The sequence below is a fragment of the Hyaena hyaena genome, unplaced genomic scaffold (assembly GCF_003009895.1).
Source record: "Hyaena hyaena isolate Hyena2069 unplaced genomic scaffold, ASM300989v1 scaffold_807, whole genome shotgun sequence".
Taxonomy (NCBI): domain Eukaryota; kingdom Metazoa; phylum Chordata; class Mammalia; order Carnivora; family Hyaenidae; genus Hyaena; species Hyaena hyaena.
The window spans coordinates 670,147-692,265 of NW_024081441.1; the positions used below are offsets into that span (position 1 = coordinate 670,147).

At 38.0% G+C, this 22,119-nt stretch overlaps 1 protein-coding gene across 1 annotated transcript in view; it reads left to right on the top strand.

Annotated features, from left to right (window-relative positions):
- ELP4 (elongator acetyltransferase complex subunit 4) overlaps positions 1-22,119 on the top strand; it is a 244,091-nt gene that overhangs the window by 199,082 nt on the left and 22,890 nt on the right. The window lies entirely within an intron of this gene.

A 22,119-nucleotide genomic window follows, 5' to 3' on the forward strand; every position in this document is an offset into this window, starting at 1 on the left:
TTTCCTCCACTGCCCCTCTCTCTGCCTTGCCAGTCCTCTCTAGTTCTCTCCGCCTTGCTCAAGTAGGCACAGGGACAGATGAGCACATTCTCTGCCTCAACACATGTCTAGTGGAGAATTAAATGCCAATCTTTTCATTTTACAGCCAATCTTCGAGTTAGTCTTTTGGAGTTCCACCAGTATGTTTGAGCTAGATTCACAGAGTAAAATCTTCTCTCACTGTAAGCACTGTATTTCCCACAAAGACCAGTGGCCCCATAACTCTTAGTATCTTTTCCTCAAACCTCTTATGTGGAGGTTAGGGTACATTTTGCTACCATGAGGCTTGGGAGGTGTCTGGGCCCAACTGCTAAGGACTCCACTCCTTTAGGGCTTACTTAGTCAATGAAGAATCCATCCTGTCAAGCAACAGTAAAAGTACCACTCACCATGCTTTTACAATTTTGCTGATTGAAGGAGTAATTTTTAATGCACAGCAAAGTCCTTGAAAAGTCCTTGGCACACAGTAAAAATTAATGTTCATTCTTTTGCCCTTTCAAAACAGACAGAGATTCTAAGAGAAGGCTTAGCAAAGGAGGATAGGATATCAAAAAGACTTTGACAAAATGGACAGAATTGGATAAAAGGTATTTCAGCCACAGGAACACATGAACAGATGTTGAGATATGGAAAAGTGGAGAGCAGATTTGGAGAAAGTGAATAAACTTTTTGGTAGCAAAAAAACAGGATATTGAATTAGAAAAGCAGGCTGGGAGGGGTGCCTGGGTGGCTCAGGCATCCAATTTCAGCTCAAGTCATGATATCACAGTTCATGAGTTTGAGCCTCATGTCGGGCTCTGTTCTGACAGCTTGGCAGAGCCTCGAGCCTGCTTCAGATTCTGTGGATTCTGTGACTCTCTGTCTCTCAGCCCCTCCCCCTGCTTTCACTTGCAGCCTTTCTCTCTCTCTCTCTCTCTCTCTCTCTCTCTCTCTCTCAAAAATAAATAACCATTAAAAAAAGTAAAAAAGAAAAGCAGGCTGGGGACATCAGATCAGGGGGTTTTACTCAAGATAGGATTGAGGAATCTAAATCACGGCACAGTGGAAAGGCTTTTCAGCAAAGAAAGTGGCCTACTGAAAATGGCATATTTGGAGAAGTTGACTGTTAGGTAACATGCAGAATGAAGTGGAATAAAGGAGACCAGTGATGTAGTATTGTAACAATTTAAAAAAGAAGAAATGGAGTGCCTGGGTGGCTCAGTCGGTTAAGCATCCAACTTCAGCTCAGGTCATGATCTCATGGTTCGTGGGTTTGAGCCCCGCATCAGGCTCTGCGCTGACAGCTTGAGCCTGGGGCCTGCTTGGATTCTGGGTCTCCCTCTCTCTGCCCACCTCTCCCCACTCCAGCTTGCAGTCTGTCTCTCTCTCTCTCTTAAAAGTAAATAAAAATTAAAAAAAAAAAAAGGAAATGAGGGGCAGGGGTGCAGTGCAGGGGAGCACATATAAAAGAAGAATATAGGGGCACCTGGGTGGCTCAGTCAGTTAAGGGTCCAGCTTCGGCTCAGGCCATCATCTCATCATCTCACGGTTCTTGAGTTAAAGTCCCACATTGGGCTCTGTGCTGACAGCTCAGAGTCTGGAGCCTGCTTCAGATTCTGTATCTTCCTCTCTATCTGCCCCTCCCCTGCTCACACTCTGTCTCCCTCTCTCTCTCTCTCTCTCTCAAATATAAATAATCATTAAAACAAAAAGAAAAGGAAAATATAAGCAATATTGGAATCACTTGTGATTTTTGATGGCTAATTTTATAGGCTAGGATATGCCAGTATGTCCAAAACGCATGCTGCATAACACTTCCTGTCAGATGCACCCAGTCAGCAAAGCATTCTCTGGTCAAATGAGTTGAGGAAACTCAGCATAATACTTAGGAATTCAGAGTTAAAGTAACATAGCAATCCTAAAGGAAAAAGAAAAAACACGTAACTTAGTTTGATGTAGCACTTCCCAGAGTTATTTTATTATAGAACCCCCTTTTTTATAACTCCTATCATACAGATTCAGTTTTCAAAAAAACACTTTGAAAACCACTACACCATGTTATAATGTTATGAATAGACTAACGTGTTGATTTGCACATTAATATTGTAATTTTATTTAGCAAACAAAAAACAGAAGTGTAATTTATGATAAACTCAATTTATGGGTAGAAAATACTTCTTGGACTCTCTAAACTTGAGCTATATCTTTTGAGGCTTGACGTTGTGTCTTATTCAAAATGAAATATTGCTTTGTAGCATAAGACCAAGCACAAGTATTTTGTGACTTCTAGATTGACTTTTGTGGCCTTAAGAAACATACCTCAGTATCTGTGTCCTCAGCTCAGGTTTCGGAAGGAAAGGAGCTTTATTTTTAAATTTATTTTATTATTTGAGAGAAAGAGAGCTCACGTGTGCAAGGGAAAGGCAGAGACAAAGGAGGGGAGACAGACAGACAAGAGACACGCGCGCACACACACACACACACACACACACACACACACAGGAGAGAGGATACCAAGCAGGCTCCGCACTGCCAGCTCGGAGCCTGATGTGGGGCTCAACCCCTTGAACCAGGAAATCGTGACCTGAGCTGAAATCAGGAGTTGGACGCTTAACCAACTGAGCCACCCAGGTGCCCCAAGAGCTTTATTTTTAGAGTGCTTTTCCCCTTTAAAGTGAGCACATGTAAAACAAGAGTTTTGTTCAGAGAGTAACAGATGAAAGCATTCTCATTCATTGTATATTACATTACATATAATAAGTGCTAACTAAAACTTTGAAAGTAAGGCAGATATTAATTACACTTTAAACACAGAAATTTGAGACTTATGGCAGTTTATTGGCTCAGGATAGCTAGTTTATGATAGAACCAGGACTTGAGAGAATCAGGTCATTTGTTCTTTCCAATAAAGCACTCCACCTTAAAGAATAAAAGTAAAATGATCACTTTTGTTGAATGTCAAAAGGACTTTTTCTTTATTTATAAATTATTCCAAATTTCTAAAAAGGCCTAATCACAAAAACAACTGTGTTCACACTTACTCTTGGACAGAGGTCCCTCCCATCCACACAGTTGTTAATGTCAATGAATGTAGTGAATGTCTATACTTTCACCATATGTACTAAAGAATACCAGAGACTAGTAAATGCTGACTCTCAGGGCAGGAATTATGCGCAACTGAATAATAAATAAGCTGAGACTAAAGTAGTGAATCACCACAGTCACTGGGCAGGCTGATGCCTGGTAGAGCACACATCTTAAATGTCTTTTTTTTCCCCCATTTATTAGTTAACAGAAAAATTAACAGATCAGTATTTTTTCTTTCTTTTTCTTTCATAGTTTATTGTCAAGTTGGTTTCCATATAACACCCAGTGCTCATCCCAACAAGTGCCCTCCTCCATGCCCATCACGCCCCTCCACCTCCCTCCACCCCCATCAGCCCTCTTAGTTGTTGCTTTACATATATTTGGTGTTATGTTTTATAGGGCATTTTTTTATTAGAAGCATATATTACTGTGATAATTTTTTTCAAACTTCAAAAATTGATCTTAAAGAATTTAGGCATATAACGAACTCAGTGGGCATTTACACTTTTGTCAAAAAGTTAAGCATTTCGAACATATGGAGACTCTACAGAAGCTTCTGTGTATCCATCACCTAATTGTGGCAAACATGAACATTTTAGGGGAGGACATTGTTTAAAAAGTAAATACCCCAAACTTGCCCTGTTGACCAAGGGTAAATGTGACTTCCTCGGTTTTTCCTGTCTGAATCAGTATCGGTACAGAACATGGCATATGCTGCAGTAGCCCCGAGTCTCACACCACACTACCCTGCTGCGGAAACGGTCATAACCTTTGGTTGCTGGGCAATGGACAACATGGCAAACCTAGCTCCCTTCACTTCTACATTTATTTATCTAGATTAATGATGTAGACCATCATAAACAAACAAGATACTTGGTATATAAACAGGGTGGCTTAATGCATTTCAGGAAATTTTAAGATTTTCCTTAGTGTTCATGTGTACTTTTGGTGCTTTTAACCTCGAAAAGAGATATACGTTGTTTGGAAACCAAAATTAAAGTTGGATTGAAAGAGTACAATGTAATGTCCTTACCTCGTGATAAATAATACCCTGAATCATAGGGAGGCACCCTGGGTTTTCTATTTGAATTGTTTCCTAACAAATAGAGAGAAGTTATAGAATTATTCATTTATATTAAAGCACAGAATACTCTTATCAGATAGAGGAAAGAATCTCAACTGATTCTTGGCTCGCATTCTCTACCAGAATTCAAAGGAAAATCAAATCCAAAAGAATTTTTTTAACCAGTAAAACAAAAGGTTATAATTACAGCTAATTTTAGAACGTGCTTATTTATTTGTAAAGGCTAAGAAAGTGAGAAATGCAATGGATTTTGAATTTTGTAGAAGACATGATGTCTACTTTCAGTTGTGACGGCTGTACCACACGATGTTGACAGTACAAAACCTCCTCTGTCTCTATACAGATTGTTTCTGCAGTTGGTATCTATGTACTAAGTTAGCAATAAAAACATACATGGGTCCATTTCCTCGGGCTCTGAGGTTCTCACAGAGAACCTCAAATATATATGAAATATATAATATGCAAATATAATGTGAAATAATAGATAATTATTTTAGCAGTGAAATATAAAATGTCACCCATGAATATGGCTAATAAAAATAGTAATAGATATCAATATCAATACTGATATGAGAAATTAGACTTCAGATGTCAAAAGAAAACACTTTTTGTTTTACTCTACTCCCCTTTTACTGGTTATCATGGTAATTTATATTAGTGAGAAAGCTTTGGGGCTTTCTGTATGTATAATTGCTTCGTTTACATAATGAATTGACCCATTTGCTAAAAAATTCAAACACTGGCTGCCATTCTTATACACCCAAACAGTTCTATCAAAGAAACAGTGGGCATAATCAGGATTATCAAATTGGTTATGAGTGTGAGTGTGTGACACAGCCTGAATGAGCGCTCTTATCAAAAATGCTTATGTTTTCTTCTACCTTGTCTACATATAATTCAGCCACACTGACTGCAGCACTATTTGTTTGGCTGAGATCTGTCCATCTTCAAATAGATTAGTGGCTGTTAATTGGTGAGATTATCTTATTTAAAAAACCAATTTAAGAAAAGTCTTGTAGGGACACCTGGGTGGCTTAGTGGTTAAGCGCCCGACTTTTCGCTTAGGTCATGATCTCGTGGTTCGTGGGTTCAAGCCCCGCGTCGGGCTCTGTGCTGACTGCCAGCTCAGAGCCTGGAGCCTGTTTCAGAGTCTGTGGCTCCCTCTCTCTCTGACCCTTCCCTGCTCACGCTGTCTTTCTCTCTCTCTCTACTAGAAATAAATAAAACATTTAAAAAAAAAAAAAAGAAAAGAAAAGTCTTGTAGGAGCCCCTGCGTGGCTCAGTCGGTTGGGCCGCCGACTTCAGCTCAGGTCATGATCTCACAGTTTGTGGGTTCAAGCCCTGCGTCGGGATCTGTGCTAACAGCTAGCTCAGAGCCTGGAGCCTGTTTCATATTCTGTGTCTCCCTCTCTCTCTAACCCTCCCCTGCTCACGCTGTCTCTCTCTCTTTCTCTCAGAAATAAATCAAACGTTTAAAAAGTTAAAAAAAAAAAAAGTCTTATAGTAATGTCAGCAGGATGACAGAATAGGAAGCCCCAGACCCTCCTTCCTCCCACAAAGACCCAACTCATCAATAATACAAGGACCGATTTCTTGATGAGAAATCTAGAAGCCCATTAAGAGACTCGCACACTCCAGGTAAGCTCAAAACCAGTTGCACTGAAGCCCGTAGGAAAACCCACAGCACCCTCTCACCGTGGTCCCTCTGCCTGGTACTGTGCCGGGCATTCTGGAGGATACACCTACCTCCTGGCTTCTCCTTGGAGAGAAAAAGAGAAACCTGGACCTCATGTGCTATATTCTGACTCTGTGGGCAGGGAGTGGGGGTGGAGATGCATCCTGAGCAACTAGCTTCTGTCTTGCCTTCGTCAGAGCACTAATGGGACCCAGCTTACCCTAGATGCCTGAGCACCACAGAGAACAAAAAGGAGGTGGCAGGGCACCTGAGTGGCTTAGTTAGTTAAGTGGCTGACTCTTAGTTTCAGCTCAGATTATGATCTTACAGTTCGTGAGATTGAGCCCCACATAGGGCTCTGCACTGACAACTCCAAACCTGCTTGGGAGTCTCTCTCTCTCTCTCTCTCTCTCTCTCTCTCTGCCCCTCCCCCATCTCTAAATAAATAAATAAATAAATAAATAAATAAATAAATAAATAAATAAAAGAAGGTAGGTGACACGCTGCTGCTCCAGAGTTCCAGTGGTACAACAGACACCTATACAGCTCCGTGGCCCCTCCCTCAGGGGAAAAGGGAGCAGAGGACATATCCCATGTTCTGGCTTTTCAAGGAGCTGCCCAATGGACTGGTTTTTTGTCTCACCTCCATGATAGTGGTTTGGCCAGTAATTTCTTGGATATACACCAAAAGCTCAGGCAACAAAAGCAAAAGTAGACAAGTGGGACTACTTGCTAAAATACTACTACAAACTAAAATGCTTTTGCACAGTAAGAAACAATCAACAGAATGAAAAGGCAGCCTAAAATATTTATATAGCATATATCTGATGGGTTAAGATCCAAACTGTATAAAGAATTCCTACAACTCAAGAGCAATAAAAATAATAACCCAATTTAAAAAATGGGAGGAGGAACTAAATAGACATTTCTCTGAAGAAGACATACAAATGACCAATAGATGTATGAGAAGCTGCTCAACATCACTAATCACCAGAGGAATGCAAATCACAACCACAATGAAATATCACTTCATACCTGTTAGGATGGCCATTATAATAATAATAAGTATTATTTTTTAAAACCTCCCAACAAAGCAAAACCCAGAATCAGATGGTTCCAGTGGTGAATTCTACCAAAGAGTAAGTGAATATGTGGAGAAATTAAACCCCTTGTGCACTGCTGGTGGGAATGAAAATCATGCAGCCTCTATGAAAAATAGTATGGAGATTCCCAAAAATTGTAAAAAAGAATTATCATTTGATCTAACAATCCTACTTCTGGATATTCATCCAAAACAATTTTGTATCAACAAAATCAGTATCTTGAAGAGATATTTTCACTTACATGTTCATTGCAGCAGTATTCATAAGAGCCAATGTGTGGAAACAACCTGAATGTCCATGGATGAATGACAGGATTAAAAAACCTTGTGTGTCTATATATATATATATATATATATATATTATATAGACCAATATTATTTGGTCATCAAAAAGAAGGAAATCCTGTCATATGCTACCACATGGATGAATCTGGAGGACATTATGCTAAATAAAAATTAAGTCAATCACAGAAAGATAGATTCTGCACAATTTCACTTATATGAGGTATCTGTAGTAATCACATTCATTGAAGTAATAGAATGGTGGTTGGCACGGGCTAGCAGGTGGGGAAGTGGGGAGCTGCTGTTCAATGAGCATAGAGCTTCAGTTATGCAAGTTGAAAAAGTTCTAGAAATCTGCTACACAATGATTATATGCCTATGGTTAATACTGTACTATGCACTTAAAAATTTGTTAAGAAGGTAGATCTTGTGTTATATGTTTTTTCACCACAATAAAAGAAAAGAAAGAAAAGTCTAGTTATTTTATTCTTATACATGAACATTCCTAATGACAAAAAGGGAATGTTAGGATGAAAAAGGTTTATACTGATTAAGGCATGACAAATGAAAATATAATGAGACAATTAAAATTCTCTAAGCCTGATGATTTCTGAACAGATATCATATATGACTGTACAACAGTGAAATGCAGCTTTCACTGTCTGCTTATATGTTTATTTTCAAAAATGTGAAATTGACATTTATTATGGAGATCAGAGGAATTTTTCTTCACTGTTGTATTTTAGCACTTTCTAACTTTTTAAATAAAGTTTATTTATTTATTTTGAAAGAGAGAGAGAGAGCACACATGTGAGCAGGGTAGAGGCAGACAGACTGGAGAGGGAGAATCCCAAGCAGGCTCCGAAGTGTCAGCGCGGAGCCCAACACAGGGCTCGAACTCACCAACTGCGAGATCATAACCTGAGCCAAAACCAAGAGTTGGACGCTTAACCGACTGAGCCACCGAGGTACCCGGTACTTGCTAACTTTTTTATTTGTGATCTGTTCTATCTTCGGGCTCTTTCAAATATTATTTTCTCATGGTAGACCCATAGAAATTATTTTCTTGACAGGTACAGTATGTTCACAATACTTTCTCCAGTCTTTCTTTTTGGTGTCCAGTATTATTAACAGTGACGAACTACTTTGTTTTAAGTGAAATCTAGTCATTTTTATTTAGCAATAATGTTTCATTTTACAGAATCTCTTGTAGGAGTTCATGCTGTGTTACCATTTTAAAATTGTGTAACCTTTGGAGTTTTTAAAAAAGTTGAAAACACCAATACGTAGTGATACTCAAATATCACATTTGTTTATCTACAATATCTTAGGTTATATTCATTGCTTGCTAAACTTCGTAGTCTCTCTATACAAAACAAGCACATACTTGCCAGACCACAAGCAAATCCATAATTTGCATGATTAGTGTAAACATTTCTATTTATTTTGAACATACAGCATATATTTATCTAAATATTTATCGTAGAGTTCCCATTTCCATAATCGTTACTACCATTCATTACCCAGATTCTGAAAATTAAAATGAAGAAAATTTCCTTTCCAAATTCTTAGACATGCTTTGCCCTCAGGCTTTAAAAATAGCAAACACAGTTGCCAAGAAAAGATTTAAGAAAGCCAGTTTTAGGACCAGAGGCTATAAAGTTGAAGGAATTATGTAGATATCCAAAATTTGTGCTGAATTATCTGATTTGGCTATCTGGCCTAAAGTTCACCAGGTAATTTGCAGAGCTATAATTCATTTTCACTTATGAGACCTCAGTCAGTTAGTGGGAAAAAGGTCTTTTCCCCCTCTCAAGTGTTTCTAGTAATGCTTCCATGTGCCATTAAGCTATTGGCACATTTTACTCCCAGAGGATAGATTTTGTTTGGCATCCTGAGGAATTTTGATATATTTAAGAAGGTGAGAAGTACACATTGGCATCATTTAAACAACATAAGTCTAAACCCAAATTGGCTTTCACATGCCAAAGATATGAAATGTGCCAACTGTTTAATAGCACACAATAACTGTTCAACTACATAAGTTGATTTCAGCAAAACAGTTTGGTGTGTGTTTTATCCTGAACCATTTAGATACAATTATGCCTTATGGTACCTTAATAATAGAGGCAAGTTGTCCATGACTTTCGCATAAGCAGATATGAATAGCATTGAAATGCTAGTCATACTGGAGATGAATGAAATGTAAGAATATTGCTTTAGTTCAAAATGCCTCTTCTGCAGCTTCAGTAACTTCCATGCTGCCAACAAACGTTCAGTAGGAAAATCTAGTTTGAGGTTGATGACTGTAGCCAGTGAACCTCTCAACTCCTTTTAAAAATAAATTTGGGAAGTGCCTGGCTGGCTCAGTCAGAAGTCCATATGACTCTTGATCTCAGGGTTATGAGCTTGAGCCTCACATTGGGTACAGAGATTACTAAAAACATAAATAAACTTAGAAAAAAATAGACAAAAACAAAAATATCCTTTAGCATTTTAAATAAATATTTGGACTTTTCATGAATTGGAGAAACACATTACAGATTTTTTTCAGACTCTTACACATATATATACTATTCATTTTAACTGGACCAACATTCATTGAACACATATGTGTGCTCATATGTATATGGAATGCTTTGCTAGCCACGGTTGGAAAGAGAGAGAGAGAGAGGAAGATAGATATGATACAACCTTCTCTAAGGAGCTTTCAAGCCAATGGAGAAAACACTCAGAGAGAGAACACAAGTACTAACTTGAACACATAGTAGACGGTGCTTGTGTTTTAATTATAGTTAAAAACCTAAAGTTAGTATGCATAGGAGAGTAAGACTATTTACAGGATGGTAGAGGCTGTGTTAAAAGGATGATCTGAAAGCCTTGTGTAAGTAGACTTGAAAGAATGATCCCCATGGTTGAGGAAACCGAGGAATAGAAGCAAGCATAGGAGGCAGACAGTGTGGAGAGGAGAAGGTGGATCAGAAGAGGTTGAAGTTACAGAAGTTAAAGTTCATTTCTCTGTGTTACCAAATCAAGGGCCAAGGACTAGATGGGAGTTTGTATAATATGTAGGATATACTCAAAATGATCGTAATGTATTAATTGTGTGACCTACATAAAATTAACTTAAATAACCTGGGGTCACTTCAAAGAGCTAGCCAGTCATCCTCCAGACTCCCAAAACTGAGGTGCATTGAGAAATAATGTGACTACCAGTCTGAAGAGACATGCCATCCGTAATAAGTCACCATGGATAGAGAAAAGCTGCAGTAGTTTAAATATGAACCCCAATAAAAAAATAAAATAAAAAATACATCTGAACCCCAAATAAAAAGTTACAAAAATAGATCCTCTAAATGTGGCTGCTTCTCTCAAAGGCAACTCTTTAAAGTGTGCCCCAGAGTGAGAGGCAGCAGAGGCTTACTTATTTAACAATGATTAATGACGTTTGCAAGCAACCTAGGAGCCAGAGAATGAAAAGATAACTTAGTTTCAAGTCATGAAAGCCTTTTTTATATTTAGCACATAACAACTTTTCTACAAGATGAAAAGAAGTAAAGCATAAAAATATCACTTAAAATTATACTTGGACTATATTCAAACAGAGCTTCTTTTACAATCTGCAAAACAGAATACTTTACAATTGTAGATTACAATTCCTTTTAGAGATAAGAAGCTGAGGATAATTTTAGAACATCCTCTAATTGTTTTCTTTTTTCGAATGAGCAGATTCTTCAGTTGTGTTCCCTCCCAGTAGTAGTTAATATTACTATCTCTTCCTCTACGTGAAGTCCTCTACAGCAAAGTGAACCAAGACCTTATAGCATAAATTTCTGGTAGACATTTACTTTAATGAATGCTAAACCATGAATATTATTGGTGTCTTTTTTCCCCCGACCGGTCAGAGTTTCTCCGTTACCCTTAAGTGAACTTAGAGACATAGTAGGGCATAAGAGGCTAGTGGATAAGAAGCACTCGTACATAATGAAATGTAAACTTGTACAGAGTAATCTATGATTGTAGCTCAACAAGAAGAATCAGTTAGGTCTAGAATAAAGAAGGTGCTAGGACTTGGCCAAACCCTGATATGTGGGAGTATTAGGAAAACATTGAAAGAGAAAGGTCTTTCTGGTGGCAAAAAGCCAGTGGCACACTCTGAAACAGTCCAGAAACTGGTTTGACTGAAGAAAATTTGTTCTGGGGAAAATAAGTAAGATGGGAATGATTTGGGGACATGGAGAACCATTGCAGGTCCTGGGCAATATGCTAAAAGCAACATTTAATAAATATCAGTATGATAGAAATATACAGAATATATTTTTGGAGGCTGAGAAATGAGTCAGAGATATTTTAAGTATGAGGTTATAAAAATGTCAAAAATTGTAGTAAAAGAGAAGGAGGAAAGAAAGACACATATAAAGTCCCTTCCAATAAATAATCAACAAGGCTTAGACACAGATTAGTTATAGAGTGAAGAAAAATGTGATAAAAATACAGTTGTTGTATATGACCCTGTACCCTGTATAGTCATGTTGGCTTTCTAAGAGGCTTCTCCCAGCAGCCTGGACCTGAATCTTTATAAATATTCATCCACGTAGCTATTACTCCAGATTACTTCCTCTGTCGGTGATTTCTAATTCTAACGAACGATCTTTAAGACATCCATTATTTCATTTCTAAGTGTAGTCTATCATGAAAATTTGGAGACTTTTGCATGTTTACAAGTACTTAAACTCAGTCTCTGTGGAGTGAAAAAGAGAAAAGGAATTGTGGTGAGAAAAGAAGGAAGGAAAAATACTCAAAACATAAATCCATAAATTTAGCTGCATAGTCATTCCTGTAATTAGAAGATAAAACTAAAATGATGCTTTTATGGAGTATTCTTAGGGCCGTTTAGGCTCCTTTATTCCCTGCCAGCTTCTTCGAACCCTTATTACTTCTTAGTACTGAAGACATCCTTCCTAGAAGCGGATCATGTGTTCGATAGCTCTTCCAGCTGTGCTGCCCACATAGTAGCACCCGCAGAAGGGGGCACGGGTCGGTGGTGGAGCTCAGCCTCAGTGTGGACAGCGGAGGCTCCCAATGGTTACACATAAGGCATTTTCTGGGCTCCAGAAAGGCGTGAGGTCTTTCAGCACTAAACCCTCCAGGAAAGCAACTGCTCTCTTAGGACATGGCTAACGCATCTTCCCTCAGAAACCTGTCTCTTCCCTGTCACAGTGGTCCTTCCCTCAGGCTACCTGGGAAGCCGGCACTGGTTATTCAGAGTCCTCCATTGTCTTGCCTAAAGGTAAAACCTGACCCAGATGGATGTGACATGTCGCCCTTCAGTTCACTTTTACAGAGATCTTTGTCCATGAAAAGTATTAGGGTGGGGGTGAGAGGGGGTCTTGCTCATTTTTATTTTTACATTTTTTGCTTTCTACCCAATACCTGTGAGTCCTCAGTGAGAAATGTATACTTTCTGATTTCTCCTTCCTGCCAAAGTGTCTTCCTGATAGCATGCTTCTTACAGGTCTCATTTAAATGTCTTTTGTGGTGAAATCCAGGCTTTTGTCTTCATTCCCTGTGATTTCTTTGATTGTTCAGGTCTATGACCACATAAACTTCCCTGTATTCATGATTCACCTTTCCTTTGTCTAGCTTTTAGGCAGACATACATTTCACTGAAATATGCAGAAAGGATATACCTTTTCTAAAGACCTCCACAGAAAAGAATTCTTCATCCTCCAGTATTTAATTACCAGTATCTCTACATATAAGCTATATAAAATTTTAAAGGCTGAAAAAAATCTAGGAAATCACCAAGTCCTAATAACCCGTTGTTTCATGTATAAGAGGATTAAGCCTCATAGAGTTGTGTACTACTCACATCCTAGACCCTTCTCAACTCAGGGTAATATGTGCATCTTAAATGATGACTTTCTAACAAGTCCACTAGTGGAAATTGGCTTTGGCACCTCTTTGTAAAGCTGGCTCTAACTATAGCCAAGAACAAAGCTCAAAGCTCTTTTAAGGGCTTAATTTATTTCAAGCATTAATTAAGTTCTTGCTTTATGCCCAGCACTCTTCCAACTTAAAAATTAATTTCAAGCACTACATACAATCTTTCTTCCAACCCCCATCAATCATGTGCCCCCTTCAGGGTCTGCATTTTTGAAACTCTGGGAGAAGGAAGAGAAATCAAAATCCTAATGTTAGGGAATAGAAGCACAGGAAACTGTCATAATCCCTGTCAGGCTGAACTGTGAGGAAGAGGAGAAGGACTGTGTACCCAGCGTTTGACATTGAATAAACACTCAATAAATCTTTTTTGAATGAACAAAATGAAATGAATCAATGAACCACAGACCCAAACCTCTGTCTCCTGGACAACCCCAGCAACCTCTTGGATATCTCCATCTGATGCCCTAAAGAAACTGGAAAGCAAGCATGTCAAAAATGGAATCGCCTTTCCACCCATCTCCTACCCTTCTAATGTTCCGCATCCCTGTGCCTGGCATGGACTCTGCCACCTAAACCACCGAGCTCACAGTCATCCCTTCTTGTTCACATCTTGCCTTCAGGCCCTTAACAAGGCCCATCATGTCTACAATATCCCAGGCCTGATGGAAAGTCTTTCCACAAAAAAAATGATACAACATATAGTTTATCACAGTTTCAAATAATCCCTCTTGTAAAAGCTATGAACAGAGAAAAGGAAAACTATTCACCTCGTGTTATCAAAACTAGACAGAGATGATACAGGAAAAGAAAACTATAGATCACTTTCACTTATGATCATAGGTACAAAAATCCTAAACAAAACACAATCAGATGGAATTTGGCAGTTTATTTTCTCTCTCTCTCTCTCTCTCTCTCTCTCTCTCTCTCTTCCTCCCCCCCCCCCATACCGCATTACTGAGTAGTATGGTTTCTCTTATAAAAGCAGGAATGGTTCAATACCACAGTGCATCAAAGTACTTGAAAGATTCATCACTCATTTTTGACTGAGCATAGACAAGAAGTTCCTATCCTGATAAACCATCAGGAACAAAGAGAACACTTTTCTTTCATTTGTTTGTTTATTTGTGGAGAGACAGACAGACAGACAGACAGAGAGAATCCCAAGCAGGCTTTGTCAGTGCAGAGCCAGATGCGAGGCTCAAACCCACGAACTCACATGAGATCATGACCTGGACTGAAACCAACCAACTGAGTCACCCAGGTCCCCCTATTTTTCTTAATGTTAAGCATTTGAAGATGTCCCTACTAAAATCAGGAGTAAGACTATCTACTCTCTCCAAGTCGATTTAGCATTGTTCCTGGAGATGCTAACCGTTTTAATAACATCCTCCCCCTGCCCCCGAAAAAATGGAAGAGAAATAAGTATTCTTAGAACTGGAAAGGACAAGGCCAAACTGTCCTTATTGTCAGAAAATGCGACTGCTTGCAGGCAAGAAGATCCACAAACTATATTAGAGAATGAAACAGTGTTGACAGACACAAGATCTCAGTCCTGGGACTTACCATCCATAAAGCCTTGGTCATTACTTAGCCTATCTATGCTGCAGCTGACTCATCTGTAAAAGGGTTGTTGAAAAGATTAAATGACTTAACCTGTGTAAATTCCGGGTACTTTATAAGCATTATGTATTAATTAACTATTATGATCACTATTAAATTAATATACTATATTCAGTAGCCTTCTTATGTATCAGGTATACCTAATTAGAAAATATAACAATATTATTATAGATAATGACTATTCATCAGCTCGTGTTAATATCCTCACTTAGAAAAAACAACAGCTTTCCAAATCATTCAGTGTAAAAATCCTTATAGTGTGCTACCTACGTGATCTTGCCCTCCACTCTATGTCTGTCTGCTTTTCCTGCTCTCCTTCTTGCTCTCTTCACTTCGGATAAGTTGGTCTCCTAATTGTTCCTGGACCACATCAAGCATCTACCACCTCAGGGCCTTAGCATTGCTGTTCCTTCTGTCTGGGACACTGTTTGTCTAGGTATCCAAATGACTTGCTCCCCTATTTCCTATTTCAGATATCACCCCATAGTAGCTGCTGCTTCTGTCCATCAATTGATTGATTGAGTGATTGATTGATTTTAAGTAAGTTCTACACCCAACATGGGGCTTGAACTCATGACCCATGAGATCAAGTGTCCCATGCTCTACTTACTGAACCAGCCAGGTGCCCTTCTGCCACTATATATTAAGTGCCAAATCTAAAATAGTGCTTCACATGAATTATTTATATGAGGGGAGAAAGGATTTGTCTGTTTTGCTCATTGCTACATCCTTAGTGCTAGAGGTGGTACCTGACACATCATAGAATTCAGTGTTTTGGGATGAAAACTAAGAAAGCTAAGAGCTTATTTATGCTAGGCACTGAACTAAATGCTTTCACACTTAAACCTCATACCAAACCCCATTAGGTAGGCACCATTACTATCTTGAATTTAGTGATGAGAAAACTGAGGCACTGAGAGGTTAAGTAACTTGAACCCTGGGATCACACAGCCGGTAAGTCGCAGTGTGCTTCTGCTCTTATAACAACAGAAACTATAAGGCGCCTGAGATTAACACTATTAAAAAGTGTGTAAGACCTTTATGGAGAAAGCTTCAACCTTTAATGAAGGCCTTTTAAGGACTTTTAGATAAGATGTTCATAGGTGAAAAGATTCAATATCATAATGTGAAATTTAATGCAGTTATAGCCAAATTCCTGATTGAAGTTTCATTAGTATTTGACAAGCTGACCCTTACTTCAAATGGAAAAGCAGAGTCTAGAATAACTAAGTTTTAAAGGAAAAGAGCATGGATGGTGATTATCCTACCAAATAGCAAATATTGTCATAAGGGCATAAATAGTTAAAGCATTAGGGTGTCACAGAGACAGACAAACAAGCCATTAAAGGACAATGAAAAGCCTAGGAAAAAAGACCATCTCTTATTTAGAAGACTGAAAAATGTCAGATATGGCATTACAGATAAATAGGGTAAGGAAGGACTAAATATTCAACCACTGGTGCTGAGATAATCTCATGAAAAATATTTAGTCTATACAGAAAAAATAATTCCCAGTTACTTTAAAAGATTTTATGTGAAAAGACAAACCTTAAAACTTGTGGAGGAAAAAAAATAAGACAATAGCATTTGGCCATCTTACACTTTAAAACCCCTGATTGATAAAAGACACCACAAACTAAGAAATAAGAATCTGCAGTGCCCATCGCCAACAAGGGGTTAACCTCCAGAACGAGTAGAACAACTCACTGGGAAAACTGGCATATGTAATTCACAGGAGAGGAAGCATGAAAAAGTGTTCAACATCACTGGTAGCCAGGAAGAACAAAAACTAAAATAAAACTATCGTGCCATTCCCATGGAATTGGCAAATTTCTTGGAGTCTGGCCATACAGTGCTGATGGGATTATAAGTTGGTACAACTACTTCTGAGAACAAGTTTGCAATACCTTGTCATACAGATACTATACTATACTATATATACATATAACCCCCGTTATATGTTACCACCATTAATCTCTCACAAGAGCTGCTACAGTAGCTTCCTGAATTGTCTGCCCACATTTTGTTTGCCATACATCATTCATAGTAATCTTTTATCACAGAGTAAATAAGATTATACTACTCTATTGCTCAAAACAATACAAGCAACAAAATACATGATAGTATAGATTTGTAACCCATAGAAGAAAATAAATACACATGAATCCATGCTGATACGAATAATCTAATAAATAAATAAAGAAGGAAAAAAGGGAAGTAGAAAATCACCATTAGGTTAAACACTACAATAATAAATGTTGCAGACAAGATCCCTTAATGTTTGTGAAAATCAATAGCCAAAAATTTGAGGAAAAACAGGATTTGCATAGTTCAAATGCATAGCTCAAATCCCTTGACCAAGACACCATCGACTACAAAGGAAAAAGTAATTACTTTGGAGAAACCAGACTGACCTCAATTGAATGGCCTAGGTAACAACACCAGATATAGGACATAATCAGTGTCACAATCCTCTTGGTATGATGCCTTATGAAACAAAGAACACAACATCACTTCAGGAGTAATCTTGCCCAAAACACAGAGGAGAAGGGGTGCCCAATTGGCTCAGTTCATGTGACTCTTGATCTCAGGGTCATGAGTTCGAGCCCCACGTTGAGTGTAGAGATTACTTAAAAATAAAATCTTTTTAAAAAATGCATAAGAGAAAACTTCAGACAAATGGAGGGCATTCTGCAAGATAACTGATAAGTATTCGTCAGAAGTATAAAAGCCATACATAAAATGCAATGAAAAGTGAGGAATTGTTGCAAACTAGAGGCAATTAAGGAGAAGTAATAACTAAATGCAAGTAAGATCCTGGATTGAAAAAGAACATTAGTGAACCTGTTACCTAAGATAATATCTGTCATCGAATAAGAGTTTAAAAATTATCTGGTGAATTGGTTTGTCCATCCATCATCCACCTCTCCATCTATCCTTAATACATCCCTTTTCCTCATGCTCCACATCCAACTCTTCAGATCTTCATTCCTTTTTAACACATACTTCCTCATGGAGAGAGACTAGGTGGAAAATGATATCAGCAACTTTTTAGTAGAACACAGGAATTTCCCTGTACACCCAGGATAACTTTTTATTTTTACAAAGTATATATTGGATAGTATGAGAAATTTATTCAGAAGGACCACAGAAATGATCATAGATAGAAGTAACAAAATCTCCAGTTTTGCCTGTTTGAAGGGTCTCATCATTACTTGCCTGGATTGCTGCGATAGCTTCCTCATCGGTCTCCTGGCTTCCAGTTTTGCTCTTCCCTCCTTCCTCATTTCCATTGCCCACTCCCCACCAGAGTGATATCATTATAGCCAGAGTGATATTTTCAGATGATAAATCTAATCATGTCACATCCCATGATTAAAATCCTTTATTAACTCCCCACTATCTTCGGAATGAAAGCTGCTACACATGTTTTGGCCCCTATGTCTCCTTCTCCACCCTTATTTTTGACTACTTCTTGCACAGACCATAAACTGTAATTGTACTGAACGGCCCAGGCTGCTCGTTACACCCCTCTTTGATACTGCATTTGCTGTTTGTTTTCTTCTCCTAGGGCTCTAACTGCCTCTGTAATTCTAATTTGCCCTTTAAATTCAAGTGGGGCAGTAATGGCCCTTCAGAGCCTTTCCTCCTCTACGAATGTCTCTCAGGGAGTTCAGCACCTTCTGTATAACTCCTTCAACAGCACTTTCTGGGATCTTCCATTGGCTTGTTGCATGGTACATAGCAGTTGCTCAATAAATATTTGTTGAGAAAAGAAAAGAGGGAAGAAGAAATGGAAAGAAGAAAGGGAGGTTTGGGATTTTTTTTTGTTTGAGAGAGAGAACAATTCAGGGAGGGGCAGAGAATGGAGAGGGAGAGAGAATCTTAAGCAGGCAGCCCAGTGCAAGGCCCAGTCTCATGACCGTGAGATCATGACCTGAGCTGAAATTAAGAGTCGGACACTGAGCCAACTGAGCCACCCAGGAGCCCATAGAGGAAAGGGAGGTTTTTGAGTTATATAACTATTAAGCAAATAAATTCTTCCCTAACTTTTCTCCTCCTGTATTTCTATGACTTTAAGCTCTTGCACATGCATATAACTTACCTTACCTGATACTCTGCTTGTCCTTTGACATAGATGAAACATTAATATCAATGATGAAACATTAATATCAATGAACTGACGAATATTAAAAAGCTATCCATGTGACATGAACTGTTACTGATAAAGACAGTATTAAGCCAGATGGAGACTGTGGAATGCTTATCTCTGTCTAACCTGTAGGCAATGATAACCTTGTGATATTTAGAAACAGCACCAAAAAGCATGTTTTTTTTTTTAAGTTTATTAATTATTTGAAAGAGAGAGAACGTACTCAGGGGAAAGGCAGAGAGAGATGGAGAGAGAGAATCCCAAGCAGGCTCTGCAGTGTCAGCACAGAGCCCAACGCAGGGCTTGAACTCACAAACTGTGAGATCATGACCTGAGCCGAAACCAAGAGTCGGACGCTTAACTGACTGAGCCACCCAAGCGCCCCCAAAAAGTATGTTTCAAAACAGTCTGTACCATCTTAAGGAATGCAAAGAAATCAAAATATACCTTCTACTTACTTGCTATGTTTCCTCTTTATAATGTACTGAGTTTAGTTGGTATTTATTTGCTATTCCCAGCATGTAGAAAGCCTTGGAGGGTGTTAAATAAATTAGCTTCTGAGTTTGGGGTCTACTTTAGGATGTAGTAAAAACGAATTTCTAAGGGAAAAATAGGGGCAGCCTGAGGCTAGTTAAAGAGGAGAAGTTCCCGGTTACATTTTTACCTCACTGAATTCTTTCCAAATCAGGCTACAGATTCCTTTTTTCACATCTACCATGCCAAGCACAGTATTTTTAGTAACAGTAATACAGAGCAGCGGACTGTCATTTGGGAGCTGACAAACAAGCAAACTGCTCCTTTTAAACACAATATGTTCCACATCTTTATTTCCACTCATCCTTACAGAAGCTCTTTAGCCTTCCATGTGTCTTTAAGAAGACGACAAGAAGTACTGGTCAATAAGCTCTTGGGGTTATTCAATATCCCTCTTCAGTGCTCATTTTCTGAAGTTGAAAACACTCATGCATGTGCACACACGCACACTAAACTTTGTCAGGGGTGAAGTACTTCCAAATGCCACTTGAATGTGATTAAAAGAATCCTGGACTTGATAGGACTCATTACACAAGATGCCAGCCCTAACTGTTTGCTCAAACTTTGGCCTATAAGAGAAGGAAACCTCTAGGTTAAAAAAAAAAAAAAAAAAAAAAATGGCTCCAAGAAGTGGGGGTTCACAGTTTATCGTATTTGTATAAAAACATTTGCTGGACCTATCGCTTTAATAAATGTAACAGAATTTCTTATTATAGAATACATACTGGAAAAGTATTTGTCACTTATTTGGTATTAAGTAAGAAATCAAAGTCTATTTGACTTGTTGCTCTGAGTTTCTGGCCTAGAGCTATCTGATTTCCCTTCCTAATTATTACAATTTTCTACACAAGTTCAGGACACTATTAGGCAATTTTGTGCTTAATGCCATTGGTAAATTTTATGTTTAACTCCAAGTTATGCTATGGTTAATATTGTTATTTTACACTGTGATTTTGAAAGTCTTCCAATACAGCTTAAAGTTACTCAACTCAATTTTCACCTTCTAATCTCAGAGAGTATTAACAGCTCCATCCCCTTGGTAAATTCCTCGAGGATTTATTGTAACATCCCAACCTCTAATATAACTTGTGAATCTCACTCATGTTTATTCTTTATCATTCCAGTAAGTTGTGTAGTAATATAGTTAAGAGGTTAATAGTTGTTGAAATCAAATAGAGAGACTTGTAGGAACTTAAGATTGTAAGTCCAAGCTTTTGTGGATAGAATTACACGGTATGTTTCAACTAGACTAGACAATTAGGACCATGGAAGTTGTCAACCTAGAAAGATCTCTGCTTTTGTATTTCTTTTTTATCCAGCACAAGTTTTATCAAGTAGTATGTGTCACAAGATTGCGCAAGATCTCACCTCATACTAAAGCATTTTAGATTAAATAATAAGCTTTGATTTTTATTCTGTTGTTAATGACAAATAGGGTGGAACTTTTTAACAAAAAAATAACATTTAAAGATCTTAAATAACAAACCCATGTCATATTATGTAGCATATCTTGTCTTCTTATTGCTAGATATCACCTTGTGATTTATTTTCATCCATCATTCTGTTCAGTGAAAATTAACCAAACTACTTACTATTATTTTATTTAAATGACTATACATGTTGAGAAACTAATCTTATATTCTGGTGCCTATAAAACAAATAGCAGAAAGAAGTTTCATGTGTGCCCACATAAATAAAGCATTAATCCTCCTAAATAGCTAATTAACAAATCGAGAAATTCACATTCTCCGTTCACATCTTCCTGCAGTAGAAAAGCATAATTAGAGAATTTATTAAGTTTTTAGTCTTGCCCTTTATTCTGAGACCCCATGAATGTTTAGTGCATAATTCTACAAGAATCCTGTGCTTAAAAATAATTGGTACTACCCTGAATGACTGAAACAATTCTGTTAACATTAGCAGTACCTTATGAGGATAAGAAAAATGTACCATTTTTGGATATTCAAGCTATTCTTTCATTTTCTAAAAGTTGTATCATAAAAGATGTCTGAAATAAGAATTCATTTTTCTTCTCTGAAGCTACCAAAATACATAATTCTAGTACTATGTAAGATGTGTCTTCTTATAAACCTCTGCTCAAGACAGAACAGAAACAGTCTATTGGTTTGTTTTTATTAATGCTTATTTTCATGCACCAGTAACATTGTTTTTCCTGTCATATGTCATACCTTTTTTAATTACCAACTTGAGTAGCTTGTATTCATCAGCTTTAATGCTTGTATTAAGTCATTGGAAATCTTGATGAGCCTGACTGCCATAATTAAATGATATAGGCCCTATGTCCACCTTCCTTGGGATGGACTATATGTTCCCTAAACTCCAACAATTACATATCAGCTTCTGCAATTCTGGGGAAATGAAAACCTGCCCTGGCTATGTATGTGGACGCTAGACAAACTAAGTTTTGGCTGACCAATGTATTTGGCCTGCTGTTTCCAAATGGCACAACTCTGAAAACAACCATGTCACCACATTAAATGTAACATTGATATTCTAGGTCCAAAGGAGTCTATTCCTCTTTCCTGTGAGTTTCATGATCTTTTCAGTATGCCTCTGTTCCTTTAAAGGAAATTACTATAAGCCAGCAGCTTAATAGA